This window comes from Lolium perenne, chromosome 2 (assembly GCF_019359855.2).
Source record: "Lolium perenne isolate Kyuss_39 chromosome 2, Kyuss_2.0, whole genome shotgun sequence".
Taxonomy (NCBI): domain Eukaryota; kingdom Viridiplantae; phylum Streptophyta; class Magnoliopsida; order Poales; family Poaceae; genus Lolium; species Lolium perenne.
Genome location: NC_067245.2, coordinates 20,527,977 through 20,550,099, shown reverse-complemented (window position 1 = coordinate 20,550,099; position 22,123 = coordinate 20,527,977). Strand labels below are relative to the sequence as shown.

Genomic DNA, 22,123 nt, shown 5'->3' with positions numbered 1-22,123 from the left:
AATCTACGATAACTAATGAAGTAACATGATCACATGGTACTTGGGTTTAGGTTTGGAAACAATTTAGGGTCCACACATAAAATAGTGGAGCTAGGGTTTCTAGTGAATTAGGGTTTTGGGTTTACACATGAAATGATGAGTTCCTAGTTTTCTACCATATGGAACTAGGGTTTTCAAGCTACCCTATAAATCTTGGATTTAACTTCATTAATTAAATTGAAGTTATTAATAACCTTTGAAATTAAAATAATGTTGGATATGGCATTTTACTATTTTTAATGAATTAATAATTAAGACAATTATTAATTAGGGTCTAAATCCTGATTTAATATTTTCCTGATTTTCTTACTGGTTTTCATTAATTTTAGAAGTTTTTCTTAATTATTGAATTTTAATTGAATTTGGAATTAAAATTAAAGGTTTAATTAACAAGTATTAAATAAGTGAATTTTTTATTAAAAATAAAAATTTCATTTTATATTTTTATTTGATAGAGTTTTCTTTTCTAAGAATTTTAATATCTCATTTGTATTTTTCTGAATTATTATGAATTTTATATGAATTTGTAAAGTTGCTGTAATTATTGAATTTGAATTAAAACAGGAAAAGTACTAAATGTACCCGGGTGAGTTTCACCCAGGCCACTGACGGGTGGGCCAGTGGTCCATGTCAGCAGCCACGTTGGCGTAGACCAAGTCCAACTGCTGAACGGGACAGGAACGCGTCGCCGGCGAGCAGAACGGTGACGGTTCCGGCGCTACAGGCTCCCGCTACCCTACCGAGGTGTGCGTTCGAATCACCTCGATGTGATGAGACGGAGGAGCGGCGCCAGTGACCAAATGGTCACCGGAATCGGCGACGGCGAATGGTGCTGCGGCGGTGCCAGCCCGGTGAACTTCAATCTCGAGCCTAGGGACATCGATTCTACGAAATAGAGGATGCTAGGGATGCGTGGACTCACCACAGAGCTGATGGAATGCTCGAGGAAGACGGGGGTGGTCGGAGTTGAGCTCGGGGACATGAATTCCGGCGGGCTCCGACGAAAGGGAACGGGCAAATTCTCCCGATTGAGTACGCCGTTTCTCGATTCCTTGTGGGGGATGGGCAAGAAGAGCACGACGGTGACAATGGTAAGCTTCGCTTGGCTCGGGAAGGCTTCCTTCGCCGGCGATAATGGTGAACTGGTGCGGCAGGGTTTCGGCTTGGGGACAAAATTTGAGCAGAGAGGGGAGGAACTCGGTTCAGTGTTCGTCGCTGGGCTTTATACGGCGCTGGCATGCGTGCCTCGTCACACCGTCGAGGAAGGAGGAGGCGCCAGCGCGAGGAGAAACGCTCCACGGCGTCGTGCTGCCCTCCAGCACACGGTGAAGATGAGGACGACGCCCTCTTCGATTTTTTTTTAGACGAAGAGGTACTGGGCTGGTAAGTGGGCTGCTGGTGGGTTGTGTTGCTGGGCCGTGTTGGTGGACTGCACCGTGGGCTGCACGGCCAGGTGAGCCCTTTTCTGTTTTCTCTTTTATTTTCTGTTTACAAATCTGTTTTTTTAGTTTCTATTTGAATTTCAAATTTGAATTCTGTTATTTTTACAGGTTTCTCAATTGTTAATTTTATCAAGATTTAATATCCTGACTATTATGTTATTATTCTACTTGGTCAAGCCTTTTATATAAGCTTCTATTGCATATTTGTGATCCTTATTCAAAATGTTAATATTCATGAGTTGATACTCTCATTTTGGTTTGCTTGTGAGTTAAATCTATTTGATAATAGTAGAGTTGGGTATTTCTACTATGAGTGTGTTATAAATTATTAGCAATGTTCAAGAAATCGTGAATCGCTAACTTATCGGTCAGGCTTAAAATGGAGATTAATCGCTTATCGGACGATTAATCGATTTTATCGGTCGGCCATTTATCGGCTAATTTTTTTGTAAATTCTAATTTTCAGCACTAAATTTTATATAATATGCTATGCATAGATAATATTGAAGCATTGAACAGAAGTGTCACCTTGATTTCTTGCATTTGAATCAATAAAAATGAAAAATTTGAGCTAATGTATAGTTCTACAAGACAATAGAACAAAAATAACGACTGCCAGACCGAATTTCAGCGAAATTTCATTGAAAATCGGCCAAAATATCGGTCATCGGACTGAAAATCGGCCAAAATATCGGTGTAGCGATAAATTAGCTGAGATGCTAAAATCTTATCGGTTACCACCCGATTCACGATAAATCGGCCGATAAATCGGTATCTCGGCCGATTTTTTGAACAGTGATTATTAGTAGGGTTTAATCTCATAACTGAGGATTTAACTCTATACATATCATTTTATGTGAGCACTTATTTATTGATTAAGTCTTGTGGTTAGATTATAACCCATATCAAAGTTAGCACTAATGCTGTAGTTGTATAGCAACCAAAAATACTGGAGTAGATGCTACTTTCCTCAAGGTTGGCTTTAATTATAAAGATAAGTGTTTGATCATCAAATAGGATGTTAATATAAGATGTATCACAAGGGTTTTACTTAGGTTCAATAATTGAAGCTTAAGATTTTAATAATATGCCATTCTAGGTTTCTGATGATATTTATCTAATGGCAATTGGTTGGAATCTCAATTGTGGCCTGGGTTTACATTATGATTACCATTGTGATACATAAACTAAGGTTGAGATTTAATTCTAGGTTATAGAGATGGGATGACACCATATTGCATGTGCTAGGGTTTAACCTCCCCTAACCATGATAAGGTGGTTACTTGCTGGATATTTCATGAGCTTCCCTAATTACTAAGGATTTGAGAATTGGTTTTATCTTCTACCAATTAACTTCTATTATTATCCCCAATTTATCATTAAAGTAACTACATTGGTAATACTTATTTTTATAGTTAACTTTGGTCAAATGGATTGTTGGTTTCTCACCATTTAAAGTATGGAGTTTTACTCTAAGGTTTTCTTAGGTTCTTTAATTTATGAAACATAGATATGGTAGGATTCTTCTTATGATCACCAAGTGATTCACAAGTTAAGGTTGGAATATAAGTTTAGGGTTGCTTATTAATTACCTCCCTATGATTTCATGTGGTGAAGGATATCTACTTATCCTTTTAGGGTTTATCCTCAATACCTTAAGAGCATGATCATGGATTAGGCATGATCATCTTGTTCTTAACATTTTTACCTCAAGTTCTTAGGGTTTATGATCATCACTCAATTTATAATGATCAAGGTTTGGATTCCTAGGGATCTCTCATTAAATGGGTTCTCACTTCCATGATCAAGCATTGTCTAGATCAATCAAGGCATAGCACTTCTAATTTACCTTCTTGTATGGGTCTACTATGATTGTCTCTTTGGTTTATATCCCAGGAGAATGCCTGAGATATTATGTTAGGGTTCTACTTAATCAATGATGATATTATCATCTGGGTATATGGGTAGTTCTCTCCCTTAAACTCAAGTGTTGCCTCAACTAACTTGAGTGTAACACCATATTTGATCTCTCTTATATAAGAATGGATTATTCTAGGTTATGGTGTACTCCTAATACTCTAGTTCAATGGTTGTCCTTTATTCTTAAATAGATAAGGCTATGTTTTGTATGATTGGTCTCTCTCATTTTGGAAAGGACTTTAATACTAACTTAAGGTTAGGCTCCATAGGGATTGATGTGATCATCAATATCTATGTTTAACATAAATGGTTTCTCTCTCTAGGAATGTCTTGAATAATATCCTAGGGTTCCTCTTAAAGATGATGATTTGAATACTTGGATGTATATCCAAGGTTTAGCTCAAGGTTTGTTATTGCTTCTCTAATAATTGTTATAGAACTCTCACCTCTCTAGGTTTGATGTACAATAATATGGAATAGAGAAGGATATATATTTCTAGAGTGGATTTCCTTGTTATGTTTCCAAGAATGAAATAATATGAATACCATGAGGTTCATGGTAGGATCATGGATTTGTTTAAGACATGGAGAAGATAAGTGAAGAATGGTTTCTCCATTTTATTGTTACTTGGTTTGTACTTAAATAGATGTTCTTATGTTATGGCAAGAAATACCATGTTATGATCTTTATTAAGATCAAGCAATTGATCATTGAGTAAAGTGTTGTTGTGTTGATTATTAGTTCCATTTGATCTAACCCCTTAGATCAAATCATCTCTACCCAAAACAATGTTTTAACAAAGTCACATTGAGGTTTATAGCGCTTGATTTGATGAGCTACTTCAATTCCACCAAGGTCAAGTGAAACTTCGATTCTTTGTGACTGTTTTACTTTAAAGCGCGAAAATTCCCCAGATTTTCTATGCATGAATGCAATGCACACATCTGTTTCCTCTATTTTTGTAACCCCATTAGCTGGGATATTACAGTCTCTACCCCTTAAACTAAACTTCGTCCTCGAAGTTTGAACTCTCTCACGTTTCCGAAGTGTGGTTCTGACTTATGCAGACTTAAACTTTTCTAGAACTCCGTGGTGATCTCACTGGATATAATTGTATATATCCCTTGTCCAGATTCTTCCTGGAATCCATTAGAGTTTGTCTCTGAACATTAGTTTCTTACTCCAGTTCTATGATTTTCTTCCTGGAATCTAATAATACCTGTCTCTGAGCCATGGCCTTTAATTATTTGATTTCTTTCAACTCTATAAGCTTGTTTCCTTTCTCATTGAAGAATCAATGATGGGACTTCTTCTGGTGCTGCTAGTCTTATCTGAAGACTGCTTTGATATTACACTCCTAATTGATAAATAGGTCTTTGTTTCCCTTACTACCAAAACTGCAATAATGGTACTAAGTATGGTACTTAACATTGAAATGGTCTTGACAGTTTATCTCACTAAGAATGGATTAGACTCATTTAATCTATCCAACCATTGTTTGTAGTTGATACCTATAACTATTTTGGGTTATTTAGGTTCCATGAAAGGAATCATTCAAATAGACTTTAGTTTTGGTATGGTCAATATACTTCAGTCTTTGGCCTTCTTGAGTTGTATTTGGTCTATGGTATTTTCTTCGTCCAACTTCTTTATGCTTGACTTACTTGAGCTTTCGTACTTCTGAGTAAATACTACTCACTTTCTCAGGTTATAGTCCACTTCTTGCTTCCTCGAGGTATAAATCTCGGCTTCTGGTCTGACATCCTTCTGAAAGTAGTGTTCAACAATCTTATGAAAATAAGATCGAACTTCCTCTCAGTTCAGACCTTCATCAACTATCTTGCTCAAAATATTGAGTTATTATACATCCAACTCAATCTTTACTCTACCCCTTAGAGTTTTCTTATGGTCTTCAGCTCCTTTTCTTCCAACCATTGGGTTTATGGTTAGAATATTGGTTTAGTTCTAGCTTATGGTTTATATTCTTCTAAGGTATTGTGAAGAAGGTTTGTGGTGTATCCACTCAATTGTGGACATCCAATGTGAATCCTTTGACTAAATGATTTTAGGTCATTGTTATTTGGTTAACAAAATTATTATTTGTTAACAACTTCTTGGTACAAATAATCCAATTATGGACTACTTGATACCAATGGTGGATATTTGTTATCTAAAAGGTTACTCTATTATAGGTTTTGATCAACGGGACGAGACATTCTCTACTTTATCTCGCAGTATTGATCCTATACCAATTGTGGTCTTCTGATATCAAGTATGGTCTTCTTATATTTTCAATGGTTTCATAGATCATCTTCCTTTCTTCAGGGTTTATTTTGCAAGCAAACCACTAGCTGACACTATGAATATAGTATCCTAAGTGATTTCCCATGCATTCCCTCTTCTATGATGACTATGGTTCTGCTTGAGCTTCACCATAATCACTAGATTTCTCACCCTCATGCTTCTTCCGTACTAAAGTACTCCTCTGTTGAGGTAAAGCATGAGTTTTGATTGGTACTTCCTTCTGAATATTGTGGTTGCTTCCCACAACTTTGTTTCCTTTATCTGGTGAACCTTCATCTTGTCTTCGGAATCTCCGGAATTCGTCACTTCCTTACACGAATACCATTACCCTCTAGATCTATAGCATCAAGTAAAGGCTTGATATTGCAACATGCATTTGTATATCAATGTCAAACTTCATGTATGGATCTAGTCAAACAATGAAAATCCAATAAAATCCAAGAAGATTCAGCTTTGTGCTTATAATACACATCATCATAAGCCTGAATTATGATAGTTGAGTAAGACGTCTCTAAACATCAGGCTGAGATGTGTAGTATATATCACCACATAAGATAGGTTTATATCGTGATACTTAGCACGAATATATGGGATTCTACTATTTGTCTCAACATTTACCTTATTTGCACAATTGCAATGAGATAAACTTGACACAAAGTGGTCTAGGATAGATAAGGTTAACCTAATTTTCTCTGGAAGTACAACTTAACTTCCATTTTGTTGAGGACTATCTCACATGATATGTCTAGTTTCTAACATTGCTACTCTAAACACATAGCTATTGGAATATAGCTCCTATACTTCCAAATGTTTCTATTATAAGACTATGGTCATGATGTGCTTGGCACACTTCCCATGGTTTTGGACACACATCTTGCTTTGTTTCGCGTCTAACTTCTTATCAAACTCCTCCTAAGTATTATGATATTCTAGTCCATCATATAACGATTCTCAGGTGAATCATATATGATTAACAACTCTGCCTTGTAAATAAGCATAAATTATTCATATCTCTCTTCCTTACCTCCCATGATTGACTCATCATGGTCTATACTACTTCATCTAACTTAGATTTATCACTTACTATCAAATGTTTCACAAGTTTGGATAAATTTTACTTACTCATTATTTAACTTGATCTACATTTTCTATTAGGATACTTTAGTTATCTTTGTCACTTAATATTACTCCTATTACAGTTCTGGATAACTCCTACTTAAATATAACAGGTGTTGGTACACATCTTCCAATAGGATATCTTCCTTATGGTTGTATCCTCTCTTTGGACTACCATGTATTGTATACCAACTGTGATCTACTCATCTATTGTTCTAAGGACTTAATGGTATACTACATATTTGGGATTAGCTAACTTTACTTAGTAAAGATAGGTAAGAAATGTTGACTCAAGTGTGTCAGGATTATTCTCAAGCGAATATCCATCTCAAGTCATAACAAGCATTTGATTTACCTAGGATAACTTCCTATAGACAGTACCAATCCTATAGGTCTCCTTTAAAGGATTTTAATCCTAATGTCAAAGCATTTGCTCTGATACCAACTGTGGTGACCCGGCATACCACTGCATGGTGTAGTATGCAAGTCTGATATAACACCAATGAAACACCGTTCCACTAGTATTATATCGCTCAGAGTGGTACAACAGAAACATTTGCGGGTCCAAGGCATGTCTATAGAATTACATCATTGACTCTGTTACATAAGATCATCACAGCCTCCTACTTTACAATGAGGTAAAACTGCAAATAAACTCCAGAAGAACGACTCGTAGTCTAATCTTATCACGAACTCCATTGGTAGAGTATTTAACTAGCTATAGAGGCTATGGATAGATTCTAGCTAAGTAGGAGCTAGGTTTAGGAAACTAGTTCCCTTCTATGGCTAAACTAGGTTTTCTCCTTGTTGGATGTGTGATACGTCCAATTTGCATCACTATTTTATATCATAATTTGCTGTTATTCATTGATATATTTCATATTGGGACACAATACTTATGTTATTTCATCTATTTTGCATGTTTCATCATTATTGGAGGATCAAGCACCGGAGCCAGGATTCTGCGGGAAAAAGCACCGTCAGAACGCAATATTTCGGAAGATCAACTGTGGAAGGAAATTATACCAAAAATCCTATTTTTCAAGATGACGAAGGAAGCCAGAAGGAGGAGCCAGGAGGACCCAGGGTGGGCCCACACCCTAGGGCGGCGCGGCCCATGGCCCGGCCGCGCCGCCATGTGGTGTGGGGGCCCATGCCCCGTTCGCCTCCTTTTCTTCGCGAACCCCTTCGTCCCGAACACCTAAGCCAGAGAGGGTTCCTCACGAAGAGTTACAGCCGCCTCTGCGGGGCGGAGAACACCAGAGAGAAAAGAGCTCTCCGGCGGGCAGGAATCCGCCGGGGAAATTCCCTCCCGGAGGGGGAAATCGACGCCATCGTCACCGTCATCGAGCTGGACATCATCTCCATCACCATCATCATCATCTCCACCGTCATCACCGCCGTCTCCTCCGCAGCACCTCGTCACCGCCGTAGCAATTTGGGTTTGATCTTGATTGTTTGATAGGGGAAACTCTCCCGGTATCGATCTCTATTTGTTGTTGATGCTATTGAGTGAAACCATTGAACCAAGTTTATGTTCAGATTGTTATTCATCATCATATCACCTCTGATCATGTTCCATATGATGTCTCGTGAGTAGTTCGTTTAGTTCTTGAGGACATGGGTGAAGTCTAAATGTTAGTAGTGAACTATGGTTGAGTAATATTCAATGGTATGATATTTAAGTTGTGGTGTTATTCTTCTAGTGGTGTCATGTGAACGTCGACTACATGACACTTCACCATTTATGGGCCTAGGGGAATACATCTTGTATTCGTTTGCCAATTGCGGTGTGGTGACCCGGCATACCACTGCATGGTGTAGTATGCAAGTCTGATATAACACCAATGAAACACCGTTCCACTAGTATTATATCGCTCAGAGTGGTACAACAGAAACATATGCGGGTCCAAGGCATGTCTATAGAATTACAACATTGACTCTATTACATAAGATCAGCACAGCCTCCTACTTTACAATGAGGTAAATCTGCAAATAAACTCCAGAAGAACGACTCGTAGTCTAATTCTATCACGAACTCTATTTGTAGAGTATTTGACTAGCTATAGAGGCTAAGAATAGATTCTAGCTAAGTAGGAGCTAGGTTGAGGAAGCTAGTTCCTTTCTACTGCTAATCTAGGTTTTCTCCTTGTTGGATGACGTATCTGACTCCGCTGACAGGGTCCTGTCTCGTGAAGTAGTTGTTGGCTCCTTGGCCTTCGAGTTGCACTGTAGATCCTCCTTCGATGCTTCCATATCTAAGCAGGGGATTTAAGAGTGGGATGAGTACGAGCGTACTCAACAAGTTCATTATAGGAAAGAGGTGTTTAATGCACTAGCTACAGCATTAGACCAGAAAGTCTAATACCAATGCAAGTTTTCATAACCATTTCTTCAAAAGGTTGCTTTTATTCAGAAGAACTATGTCCGTCAGCCTTCACCGGTTTACTAGAACTTCATGGAGCTCCTTTCCGGCCGCGTTCGCAGTTCCATATCCCGGAACAGGGAGTGACAGGTCACGATTCATTACACTCTGCAGAGGTGTGTTGCTTTACCCATAAGAGATCTTAACCTTGGTGCCAGCCGGGCGTACACCCCGTCCACACTTCCTTTGGTGTGAGGCCCGGTATAAGGTCATAACCAATCATATTCCTCCGCTACCTCATACACCCACCCGTTGTTGCAAACTCCGACCCTGGGTCCTCGTCGGTCCACTTACACCACTTAGGGACGGACCCCGACCACGACAACAGTTCAGGTCTCTACCATGAACTCCTTCGCCGGCAGCTGCAACCCATCATAGATCGCAATTACCGTGGGGACTTCATCTGGACCCCCACCCTACCACTTGTCCTCTCTTGGATCAAGGGTACCACTTGTCCTCTCTTGGATCAAGGGTCTACGGTAAAGCGCATCCGTTGATGTACAAGAGGTGGAAATACAATTGACTATTCCGTCCCACTCCAGATCTTATGGTTAACACGGGTATTACGGCACAAGAATCACTGGACGACATTTGTTGTTTAATCCTAGATGGATATAAACCCTTGCAATGGAACCTCCACCATATCAACACAATCCATGGTTCCATTGCCCACCACATAGTCATATTCATAGTTATGAAAATAGTGGTTTTTGTTTTTATGCAATAGTGATAAACATAGTACTTTGCAAGTAATTTGGTAAAAATACTCAAATGACATGAGCAAGCGATGAACTTGCCTTTCTTGACTGCAAGATTATGCAGGCAAGGTCTTCGATACGCAATAACTCCAAATTCTGAAATAGCATCATCGTCCGGTAAGGATGATGTTTTAAAAGATTGACAAGGATGCAATAATGCATAAGTATGAGATGCAATCGCTCTAAGCGTGACCTAACCCCGATGATTTAGGATCAGTGAGTTGTAATGATTGGTTCAGGGTGTGTTGCACTTTTAGAGTGATTCACAAACAAGATTCTTATTAAGGGTTGATTACTCGGTATCACAAATAAGTAGTGCAATATATCACAACAATAACATTACTAGCACACAACAATAGCATTTGGTATATTCCTAACATGTAATGAACAGTTGTTGGTTTTAGTACTATATGGCATGGTTAATGATGTATCATATACTTCAAAAGAATAACTTTTGAAGAACATGTTCTTAATGAAGAATAAGTAAATCAATTGGAGCTATTGAGTTCTAGGGTTTACTATTCTTTTCAATTGATTCACTAAATAAGTAGTAGATAGGACTTAAACAAGATGGTCCATAATTCTCTATATTTTGTAGGGTTCAATTTAACATAAACACCTAGAGGAAATTACTACACATGTTGTTATTTTGGTTGATCACAATGGTTTCATACCAAAGATTGATGACTAGGGTTGATGGCTAATGATTATTAGGGTTGGTACCATGCTTCTAATGGAACAATATTGGATGATATAACTAACAAGCTATGTCAAGATGTCTGGTATAAGGTTAAATTGGTGCTATAGGATGAATATTTACCTAAATACTACAACTAACATATGGTATAGTGTTGACCTCATACTTAAGGTCTAATCCTAAAGGTATTTCTTGTAAGTATCAAACATGGTTATGCAAATTAAGTCAAACAATTCCATTTGGCTCAAACGTGTGTAAGAGTATGACCTAAAGTGTTGTTAAAGTTTTTGTGTCTTCAGATGTGATACAAATTCCTATTATAGAGTTATAGCAACTCATATCATTTTTAGGTTTGAGAAGGTATAAGAATATCCTAAAGTATATTTGATTTAACTTACCAATTTTTATTAAGGAAAACATTCCTTACAAGTATAATTTGGTACTATAATTTAAGACTAGTTAATATTTACGGAATAAGCTATTTTTTTAATAAAATTCAAATACTAGGTTTTATTTTACTGAATCATTTTTTAAACTTATTTTGGAAATATTTATTACATGATTAAGGGTGAAATAATATTTCCAACATTTTCCAATTCATTTAACTATTTTTATCAGCTTTAAGGTATTAAAATTGGATTAAAATCTACAAGAGTTTAGTTTAACGATTAATTTAATTTTAAGTTTCAATATTAATTTGTAACTTGGTTATGGTACTTTTTTAGAATTTAGAAATCGACTTCTAGTTATGGTCAAATATTTGTTTGTATTTTTAGAAGTTGTTATATACTTTGGCATTGATTGTGTAAAATTAGAAACACACAAATGTAACTTGATGTGCTAGTACTAAACACACTTGTATGCATTGATGTTACACACACATACACGCTGATAGGCAGAATGGGCTAATTAGCAAATATGTATACTGGTTATTTGATTGGCTCAAGTTAATGGTCAATATAGCATATACGCATCTCCTAGTAAAATGGTTTGGGCCCAGCCCAAGTGCACTCACGCACAACTCACGAACGCACACACGCCTCTCCTCTCGGTCTCTTCCTCAGTTCCTCTCCTGTACGCAATCACGCTGCCGCCGCCGTCGTCGCCTGCCTGTTTCTCCGGCCATGCCCGGCGCCGCCGTTTGCCGCCACAGCTCCACCTTGCTCTCCTCCATAGATTCCCCCTTGGCGCCTCCTCTCTACGCCTTCGCCTGCGCGCCCGCGGCAAACCCTAGCCCGCGGTTGGCTTGGTCGCCGCCGGCCACTACCGGCTCCGGCGCCCTGGCTGCTCCCCTTCGTTGACCTCGCTGCCTCGACGTTCTTCCTCGACCACCACCCGAACTCTCTCTCGACCTGGCCGTGCTCGGCCACCCGCCGGTCTCCCCGATGGTGTGATGCTGCTGCTGCCTCTTGGGATGGTGGTGGCCTCTCAGTGTGGACGCCTCGGTCGCACTAGTATGTTGGTGACGGTGGTGTCGTCGCTGCACCTCCTTCCCGACTTTGTTGCCGGGTACGATGGCAGTACTGGACTGCAACCCCGACGGCACTTGCTACTGCTATGTTGTGTTGTTTGGGGTGATGGTGTGGCTCATGGTGCGATGGTGTGGATGCTGCTACTACTTCGACCTAAACCAAGACACTGGCGGGACGGCATCAGGCTGCAACCCCGCGTCCTCTGATTCATGATCCCGGGACATTCCTGTGGTTCTGCTACTGCAGTGATTTACTAATGGTGATGATGCTACTACTGCTGCCTCGACCACGCTTCAAGGGTAACATTTGGTTCTCCTCTATGCTTGTGCACTGCTATTGATATGATGTATTGGCTATAGTTCCTGTGACTCCGAGGTTTCGGTGTATTGGTATTTGGTAGTGCTGATGGTCACTTGGATATGTGAATATACAGGTTTGATCTAGTCGGTCTATCGTCTTTGCTAGCTAGATGTTTTGGTCTACTCCTGGTATTTCTAGATTTCCTAGAGTAAGAGACACTACTATTGTATTATGATTTGCCTGGACATACACTATCTATATGGCCTGCGAATGGTAGATACAGGTTCTGGTAACTTTTATATTTAGGGATAAAATAGAACAGATACTACTCCATTTGAAGCGATCATATCCATCCCGAGATGCAAATAATCCACACTAATATATCTCCAACAATATGTAGGTGATGTCCATAAGTGTATATACATATAAAACACATGCTTGAACAGTTTGCTAGTATTCTTAGTGGGTGCTAGATCAATTACTTGACCAAATGCATGTAGTTGAGTGGCATATCACTACTATATTTGCTCTTTGAAATGTCATTGGTACTGGTCCGCAAGTTATTGATAGTTGGGGATGATTTTCTTAGCCTAGGTATGTGATGGGGAATCTTATAAACATGTTTGGCTACTGTTTTATCTTTCTAGACACGTTCTTTAGTGTTCCTGGTGCTCACAAAATTATCTAAGTGCATGTATTATTTTCCCATATCTGGTATATGATTCAGTAGATGATTTTCCTGTGATTGCATGTTAATTGAATAGGTAGACACATCTTACTTTCTATGATTTATTTTTATAGCTTATGGCTGTTGCTTGTACTTGCTGAATCATGTGCATACATTATGTGATCATGTGGTTCTAGGAGTGTGGTGCAAAGTGAGGATGGCCACTCCTTGGTCAGATTTATTTGTTCGCTTTTATTCATGGTTCTTGCTACCCTCACTTTATGTGGTCGGGCATGAGCTCCTGGTCGTGCCAGTTCTCACCAGCTTAAGCTAGGTGATCCTGCTCCCCTCACTGATTGTTTCTCTCTCTCTCTCTCTCTCTCTCTACTTATAAATTGAGAAGAACAGAGTTTTGCGCTTGATCATCTGGCTTAGCCAATCATGCTAAGGCTGAGGCACAGATTCCTCTAAGGACAGATACTAAGATTTGCCTTACCGTATTCTCTGTGATCAGCTTGAATAGTATACTATGCAGACTGAGAGAAATCTTACTCCTCACTTTGTATTTTCTTGTGCTTTCTTTTTATCTAAAGTTGATAAGATCAGATTGATATATATTGTCCTAAATGTTGCTGTCTAAATATTTCTAGCTCCTGGCTATTGCCGGTGATCATCAGCCTAAAGTACTGTTGATCTTGAGCCTGCAGATGTTGTTGCTTCACTATTTCTCTCTTCCTCTTATATGCTGCTAAGAATAGATGCTTTTATGAAAATATTGTCTATTCAACCTGCTGCACTTCTGTAGCTTGGTCTTCTGGCATCTGAAATAACCTTCTTCTTGTGGTCAGCCTGCTCCTCCTAGCTTCTTGATTTGTTTCCTAGTTCTTCTCAGAAATCATCTGTGGTGTTTGTGCTTATAGATATGGGTGTGCTCTTGCTGATGTTCTAATGGATAGGTGGTTTAGCTAGTAGATCAAGTAGCTAGCTGCTAAAGGATTTGCTTGTACGTTCTTGAAATTATTGTGGTTCTAGCTAGTGCAAAAGATGGAATGCTGCTGTGAGCAAGAGGTGATGCGGCTGGGTTGGTTATGTGTACTAGCAAATCTGCTAGTGCTTCTTCCTTGATATTTATATGCAGCTCAACTGTTGCTATGGCAGTGACAACGCATGCCATGCAGGTGGTGACCGAGCTGCTTGTGGATGGCCACCACTCCCTGTGTATGTTATCAAGTTGGATTTCTTTGCCTTCAAGTGCAAGGCTACGGCTATGTGTACTTATCCTGTTTGGTCATTCTTTTGTGGCTGCCAAGTGTGCTAATTGATAGTATGTGGGCTTTCTCTACTAACTTTATTCTTTGTTATTTTTTTTTTACAGTAAAAGAAAGACAGTTGAGGAGATCAAGATTTGACTAGGAATTCTTCTCTCTTCTTGTAACCTTCTTTTTCTAATATTGTGTGACTTTTGCACTTCAATAAATGTTGTAAAAATACTTATGTGAGTATTCATTAATTTTAATATTTGATTCCTAATTTCAATTCTCTTTATGAGGCTTGTAAATGGTTGGATAATTATTAATGTAATAATGTTATAACTTCTTTATCTATTGTCAATTTCTATCATCTTTTGTTGTATATGGTTGTTTCGAATTTCAAATTCCACTTCAAGTTATTATTATTTGAATTGATGTCATTCATATTTGAATTGAATTCAAATTGCTTCTTCTCAAAACATGGGAATTTAATATAGTTCATGTTAAAATCTATCGCACTTATGTTGATGACTAACTCTATTCCACCGACGTAAGAGAAACCTCGATCACTTTGACAGGTTCAAACAAAAGCGCGAAAATTCCCCGGATTTTCTATGCATGAATGCAATGCACACATCTATTTCCTCTCTTTTTGTAACCCCAAATACTGGGATATTACATGCGGGGTTGCCGGAGTGACAGAAACCTAAACCCCCGTTGGTATATCGATGCAGGAGGGATCGCAGGATCTCAGAGTTTAAGGCTGTGGTTAGATTTATTCTTAATTACTTTCTTGTAGTTGCGGATGCTTGCAAGGGGTATAATCACAAGTGTGTATTAGTCCTAGGAAGGGCGGTACATTAGCATAGGTTCACCCACACAACACTTATCATAACAATGAAGATTATTTAGCCGTATGTAGCGAAAGCACTAGACTAAAATCCCATGTGTCCTCGAGAACGTTTGGTCATTATAAGTAAACAAACCGGCTTGTCCTTTGTGCTAAAAAGGATTGGGCCACTCGCTGCAATTGTTACTCTCGCACTTTACTTACTCGTACTTTATTCAACTGTTACATCTAAACCCCCTGAATACTTGTCTGTGAGCATTTACAGTGAATCCTTCATCGAAACTGCTTGTCAACACCTTCTGCTCCTCGTTGGGATTGACATTCTTACTTATCGAAGATACTACGATACACCCCCTATACTTGTGGGTCATCAAGACTATTTTCTGGCGCCGTTGCCGGGGAGTGAAGCGCTATTGGTAAGTGGAATTGGTAACGAAAACCTTTACTGTTTGTGCTGATTTTATTTCTGCCTGCTGCTATAAGTCATTATGGAGAGATCTTCTCTTCAATTTCTATTTGGGAAATCTACTACTACTGCAACGGTAGTGGATGAGGCACCAGGTGAGGAAGTGATACCATATAAAATACCTATGAAAATTATTGAACGTGTTATGGATAACCGCTATGAAGGGGATGGAACTGTCCACCCTGGAGATCATTTATTGTTCTTGCATGAATTATGCGGTTTATTCAAGTGTGCAGGTATTGCTATGGATGAAGTGAGGAAGAAACTATTCTCTTTATCGCTGTTTGGTAAAGCGGCGCATTGGTATAAATTACTGGATAATGGGGATTCTCTTGAATGGAATGATATTGTGCCCCGGTTTTATTCTAAGTTCTATCCTCCAAGTGAATTTCACAAGGATCGGAATCGCATATATAATTTTTGGCCTCATGATGGAGAGAGTATTGCCCAAGCTTGGGGGAGATTGAAGTCTTTAATGCTCAAATGCCCCATTCATGAGCTTCCTGGTAATGTTATTATTGATAATTTCTATGCAAGACTTTCTTTTCAAGACAAGACCTTGCTGGATACTTCTTGTTCTGGATCATTTACACGCAACAAAGAAGAGTTTAAAAGGGACCTTCTTGATCGGATCCAAGAAAATACTGAAGGTTGGGAGAACGACAAGGATAGAGAATCAGGTATAATTTATGATTATAAATGCATTGAAGCTTTTATGGATACTGATAAATTTCGTAATATGAGTGCTACATATGGTCTTGATTCTCAAGTTGCTGCAAATCTTTATAAAGCTTTTGCCTCTCATTATGAATTGCCAAAGAAGAATTTTGATAAGTATCATGAACCATATAAAGATAAAATTGATTCATCTATTAATAAATGCGTTGTAGTTGAAACTGCTGATCATGTTATTCCTGAAGTTATATTGAAAAAACTCCTTTCCCCGCTAAAATGAAGGAGTACTCTGTTATAAATAGTGCGGTTCATAAAAGTGAAAAGAAACCTGTAGAACCTGAAGAACAAATAAAAGTTGAACTCTTTGTTGCAATAGTTAAAGATCTTGTGACTGAAAATGTGGAGGATGGTCATATTATTTTCTGTGAAGATGCTTCTAATATTGTTTCACATCCTAATAAACCCAAACAAGCTAGTGTTCCTATGCTATCTGTTAGAATTGGTGATCATTGCTATTATGGATTATGTGATATTGGTGCAAGTGTTAGTGCTATTCCTTATGAGCTTTACACGGAGATTATGCACGAAATTGATTCTTGTGAACTTGAAGATATTGATGTGGTTATTCAGCTGGCTAATAGAGAAACTATTTCTCCAATTGGTATTGTTCGAGATGTGGAAGTTTTATGCGGTAAGATTAAATATCCTGCTGACTTTTTGGTACTTGGTTCTGCTGCTAGTGATTATTGTCCTATTATTTTCGGTAGACCTTTTCTAAATACTTGTGGAGCTATTATAGATTGCAAGAAAGAGAAAATTTTGACTAAATTTGCTGGTGAATCTTATGAGTTTAATTTCTCTAAATTTACCAAAACTCCTTATAAAGCTGATTTGCCTAGTGATGATTTTAAAATGGAGCAATGTGCATCTATTGTTCTTGTTCCTAACAATCCTTTGCAAAGAACATTTGGAGGATAAGCGAGAGTGAAGTTTTTAGGAAAGAAAGAGATGAGCTTGAGGAAATTTTTCTTCGCCAACCTATTCTCAAGCATGATTTACCGGTGGAAGATTTGGGTACAACACCGCCACCAAAGGAAGATCCTGTTTTTGATTTAAAGCATGTGCCTGATAATCTTAAATATGCTCATATTGATGATAAGAAAATATATCATGTTATTATTAGTTCTAAGCTTTCAGAGATTGAGGAAGAAAGGTTATTGGAAATATTGAAGAAGCACCGAGGCGCTATTGGCTACACTCTTGATGATTTGAAGGGGATTTCTCCCTCTATTTGCCAACATGCTATTAATATGGAAGATGATGCGAAGCCTGTTGTTGAACATCAGCGTCGTCTAATTCCGAAGATGAAGGAAGTGGTAAGGAATGAGGTATTAAGACTTCTTGAAGCTGGTATTATATATCCTATTGCTGATAGTAGATGGGTTAGTCCTGTGCATTGCGTTCCCAAGAAAGGAGGAATGACTGTTGTGCCTAATGATAATGATGAGCTCATCCCTCAAAGAGTAGTTGTAGGTTATAGAATGTGCATTGATTTTCGAAAAGTTAATAAAGTTACTAAGAAAGATCATTACCCTTTACCATTTATTGATCAAATGCTAGAAAGATTGTCTAAAAATACTCATTTTTGCTTTCTTGATGGTTATTCTGGGTTTTCACAAATTGCTGTTTGATACGTCTCCGACGTATCGATAATTTCTTATGTTCCATGCCACATTATTGATGTTATCTACATGTTTTATGCACACTTTATGTCATATTCGTGCATTTTCTGGAACTAACCTATTAACAAGATGCCGAAGTGCCGCTTCTTTGTTTCATTGTTTTTGGTTTCAGAAATCCTAGTAAGGAAATATTCTCGGAATTGGACGAAATCAAAGCCCAGGGGCCTATTTTCTCACGAAGCTTCCAGAAGTCCGAAGGAGAGACGAAGAGGGGCCACGGAGGGGCCACACCCTAGGGCGGCGCGGCCCCCCCCTTGGCCGCGCGGCCCTGTGGTGTGGGGCCCCCGTGCCGCCTCTTGACCTACCCTTTCGCCTATAAAAAGTCTCCGTGACGAAAACCCCAGTACCGAGAACCACGATACGGAAAACCTTCCAGAGACGCCGCCGCCACCGATCCCATCTCGGGGGATCCAGGAGATCGCCTCCGGCACCCTGCCGGAGAGGGGAATCATCTCCCGGAGGACTCTACGCCGCCATGGTCGCCTCCGGTGTGATGTGTGAGTAGTCTACCCCTGGACTATGGGTCCATAGCAGTAGCTAGATGGTTGTCTTCTCCCCATTGTGCTATCATTGTCGGATCTTGTGAGCTGCCTAACATGATCAAGATCATCTATCTGTAATTCTATATGTTGCGTTTGTTGGGATCCGATGAATAGAGAATACTTGTTATGTTGATTATCAAAGCTATGCTTATGTGTTGTTTATGATCTTGCATGCTCTCCGTTATTAGTAGATGCTCTGGCCAAGTTGATGCTAGTAACTCCAAGAGGGAGTATTTATGCTCGATAGTGGGTTCATGCCTCTGTGAATCTGGAGGAGTGACAAGAACCACTAAGGTTATGGATGTCTTTGTTGCCACTAGGGATAAAACATTAGTGCTATGTTCAAGGATGTAGTCACTAGTTACATTACGCGCAATACTTAATGCAATTGTCTGTTGTTAGCAACTTAATACTGGAGGGGGTTCGGATGATAACCTGAAGGTGGACTTTTTAGGCATAGATGCAGTTGGATGACGGTCTATGTACTTTGTCGTAATGCCCAATTAAATCTCACTATACTCATCATGATATGTATGTGCATGGTCATGCTCTCTTTATTTGTCAATTGCCCAACTGTAATTTGTTCACCCAACATGCTGTTCGTCTTGTGGGAGAGACACCTCTAGTGAACTGTGGACCCCGGTCCAATTCTCTTTACTGAAATACAATCTCTTGCAATCTTGTTCTACTGTTTTCTGCAAACAATCATCTTCCACACAATACGGTTAATCCTTTGTTACAGCAAGCCGGTGAGATTGACAACCTCACTGTTTCGTTGGGGCAAAGTACTTTGGTTGTGTTGTGCAGGTTCCACGTTGGCGCCGGAATCTCTGGTGTTGCGCCGCACTACATCCCGCCGCCATCAACCTTCAACGTGCTTTTTGGCTCCTCCTGGTTCGATAAACCTTGGTTTCTTTCTGAGGGAAAACTTGCTGCTGTGCGCATCATACCTTCCTCTTGGGGTTGCCCAACGAACGTGTGAAATACACGCCATCAAGCATATTTTCTGGCGCCGTTGCCGGGGAGATCAAGACACGCTGCAAGGGGAGTCTCCACTTCTCAATCTCTTTACTTTGTTTTTGTCTTGCTTAGTTTTATTTACTACTCTGTTTGCTGCACTAAATCAAAATACAAAAAAATTAGTTGCTAGTTTTACTTTACTTGTTATCTTGTTTGCTATATCAAAAACACAAAAAAAATTAGTTTACTTGCATTTACTTTATCTAGTTTGCTTTATTTACTGCTACTAAAATGAGTAATCCTGAAGTTGAAGTTCGCACGTTTAAGCAACGAGGGGGAGAATGTTTGAGAGATGCTTGGTATAGAATTAGCGATGCTCATAATAGATGCACTAAGAAGCACTCCACCATTATTTTACTCAGGAATTTTTATGTTGGTATATCTAGCTGGAATAGATATGTTCTTGATAGTCTCGCAAAAGGTGACTTCCTAAGTACTCCTGCATTAGAAGCTAGTTGCATTATTGAGAGCTTATTTGGAATACCCCCTGTTGATAAAGTTAAAACTGAAATCTCTCTTGAAGATGTTATGAAAAAATTGGAAACCATAGAGAAAAAATTTCCAAGTATTGAAGCTAAATTGGAAATATTACTTGATAAAACTGATGAACTTGATAAATCCTTAGGAGGAATTGATGAAAGAATTAGTGTCCTAGGAACTAATGCTGACCATGATGATCAAATCAATAGGATTGATGAACTTGAAAAAGCTATGGGAACCTTGGGTTCAACATTTTCTTCTCTTAAATATAAGGAGAAAGCTTATGTGGGTAAGGAGCAAAAGTTTATGTATGTCTCTAAAGTGCCTAGACCAAAGAAGTATTATTATAGACCTAAAATTGACAAAGCCCTTAGTACCACTATGGATGGGGGAGCTCATGATAACGATGCACCATCTCTTGATAATACTTGATACACACTTTCTGCGCCTAGCTGAAAGGCGTTAAAGAAAAGCGCTTATGGGAGACAACCCATGTTTTTACCTACAGTACTTTGTTTTTATTTTGTGTCTTGGAAGTTGTTTACTACTGTAGGAACCTCTCCTTATCTTAGTTTTGTGTTTTGTTGTGCCAAGTTAAGCCGTTGATAGAAAAGTAAGTACTAGATTTGGATTACTGCACAGTTCTAGATTTCTTTGCTGTCACGAATCTGGGTCCACCTCCCTGTAGGTAACTCAGAAAATTAAGCCAATTTACGTGCATGATCCTCAGATATGTACGCAACTTTCATTCAATTTGAGCATTTTCATTTGAGCAAGTCTGGTGCCATTTTAAAATTCGTCAATACGAACTGTTCTGTTTTGACAGATTCTGCCTTTTATTTCGCATTGCCTCTTTCGCTATGTTGGATGAATTTCTTTGATCCACTAATGTCCAGTAGCATTATGCAATGTCCAGAAGTGTTAAGAATGATTGTGTCACCTCTGAATATGTCAATTTATAATGTGCACTAACCCTCTAATGAGTTGTTTCGAGTTTGGTGTGGAGGAAGTTTTCAAGGATCAAGAGAGGAGTATGATGCAACATGATCAAGGAGAGTGAAAGCTCTAAGCTTGGGGATGCACCCGGTGGTTCACCCCTGCATATATCAAGAAGACTCAAGCGTCTAAGCTTGGGGATGCCCAAGGCATCCCCTTCTTCATCGACAACATTATCAGGTTCCTCCCCTGAAACTATATTTTTATTCCATCACATCTTATGTGCTTTTTCTTGGAGCGTCAGTTTGTTTTTGTTTTTTGTTTTGTTTGAATAAAATGGATCCTAGCATTCACTTTATGGGAGAGAGACATGCTCCACTGTAGCATATGGACAAGTATGTCCTTGGTTTCTACTCATAGTATTCATGGCGAAGTTTCTCCTTCGTTAAATTGTTATATGGTTGGAATTGGAAAATGATACATGTAGTAATTGCTATAAATGTCTTGGGTAATGTGATACTTGGCAATTGTTGTGCTCATGATTAAGCTCTTGCATCATATGCTTTGCACCCATTAATGAAGAAATACATAGAGCATGCTGAAATTTGGTTTGCATATTTGGTTTCTCTAAGGTCTAGATAATTTCTAGTATTGAGTTTGAACAACAAGGAAGACGGTGTAGAGTCTTATAATGTTTTCAATATATCTTTTATGTGAGTTTTGCTGCACCGGTTCATCCTTGTGTTTGTTTCAAATAAGCCTTGCTAGCCTAAACCTTGTATCGAGAGGGAATACTTCTCATGCATCCAAAATACTTGAGCCAACCACTATGCCATTTGTGTCCACCATACCTACCTACTACATGGTATTTTCCGCCATTCCAAAGTAAATTGCTTGAGTGCTACCTTTAAAATTCCATCATTCACCTTTGCAATATATAGCTCATGGGACAGATAGCTTTAAACTATTGTGGTATTGAATATGTAATTATGCACTTTATCTCTTATTAAGTTGCTTGTTG

The 22,123-nt window shown here is 38.9% G+C and overlaps 1 long non-coding RNA gene across 1 annotated transcript; it reads left to right on the top strand.

The window, feature by feature from the left end:
- Positions 1 to 11,453: 11,453 nt before the first annotated feature.
- On the top strand, positions 11,454 to 14,671 carry LOC127331417 (uncharacterized). The gene is made up of 2 exons (XR_007869730.1): positions 11,454 to 14,359; positions 14,517 to 14,671. It is a non-coding gene; the product is annotated as an uncharacterized lncRNA (long non-coding RNA).
- The last annotated feature ends 7,452 nt before the right edge of the window (positions 14,672 to 22,123 follow it).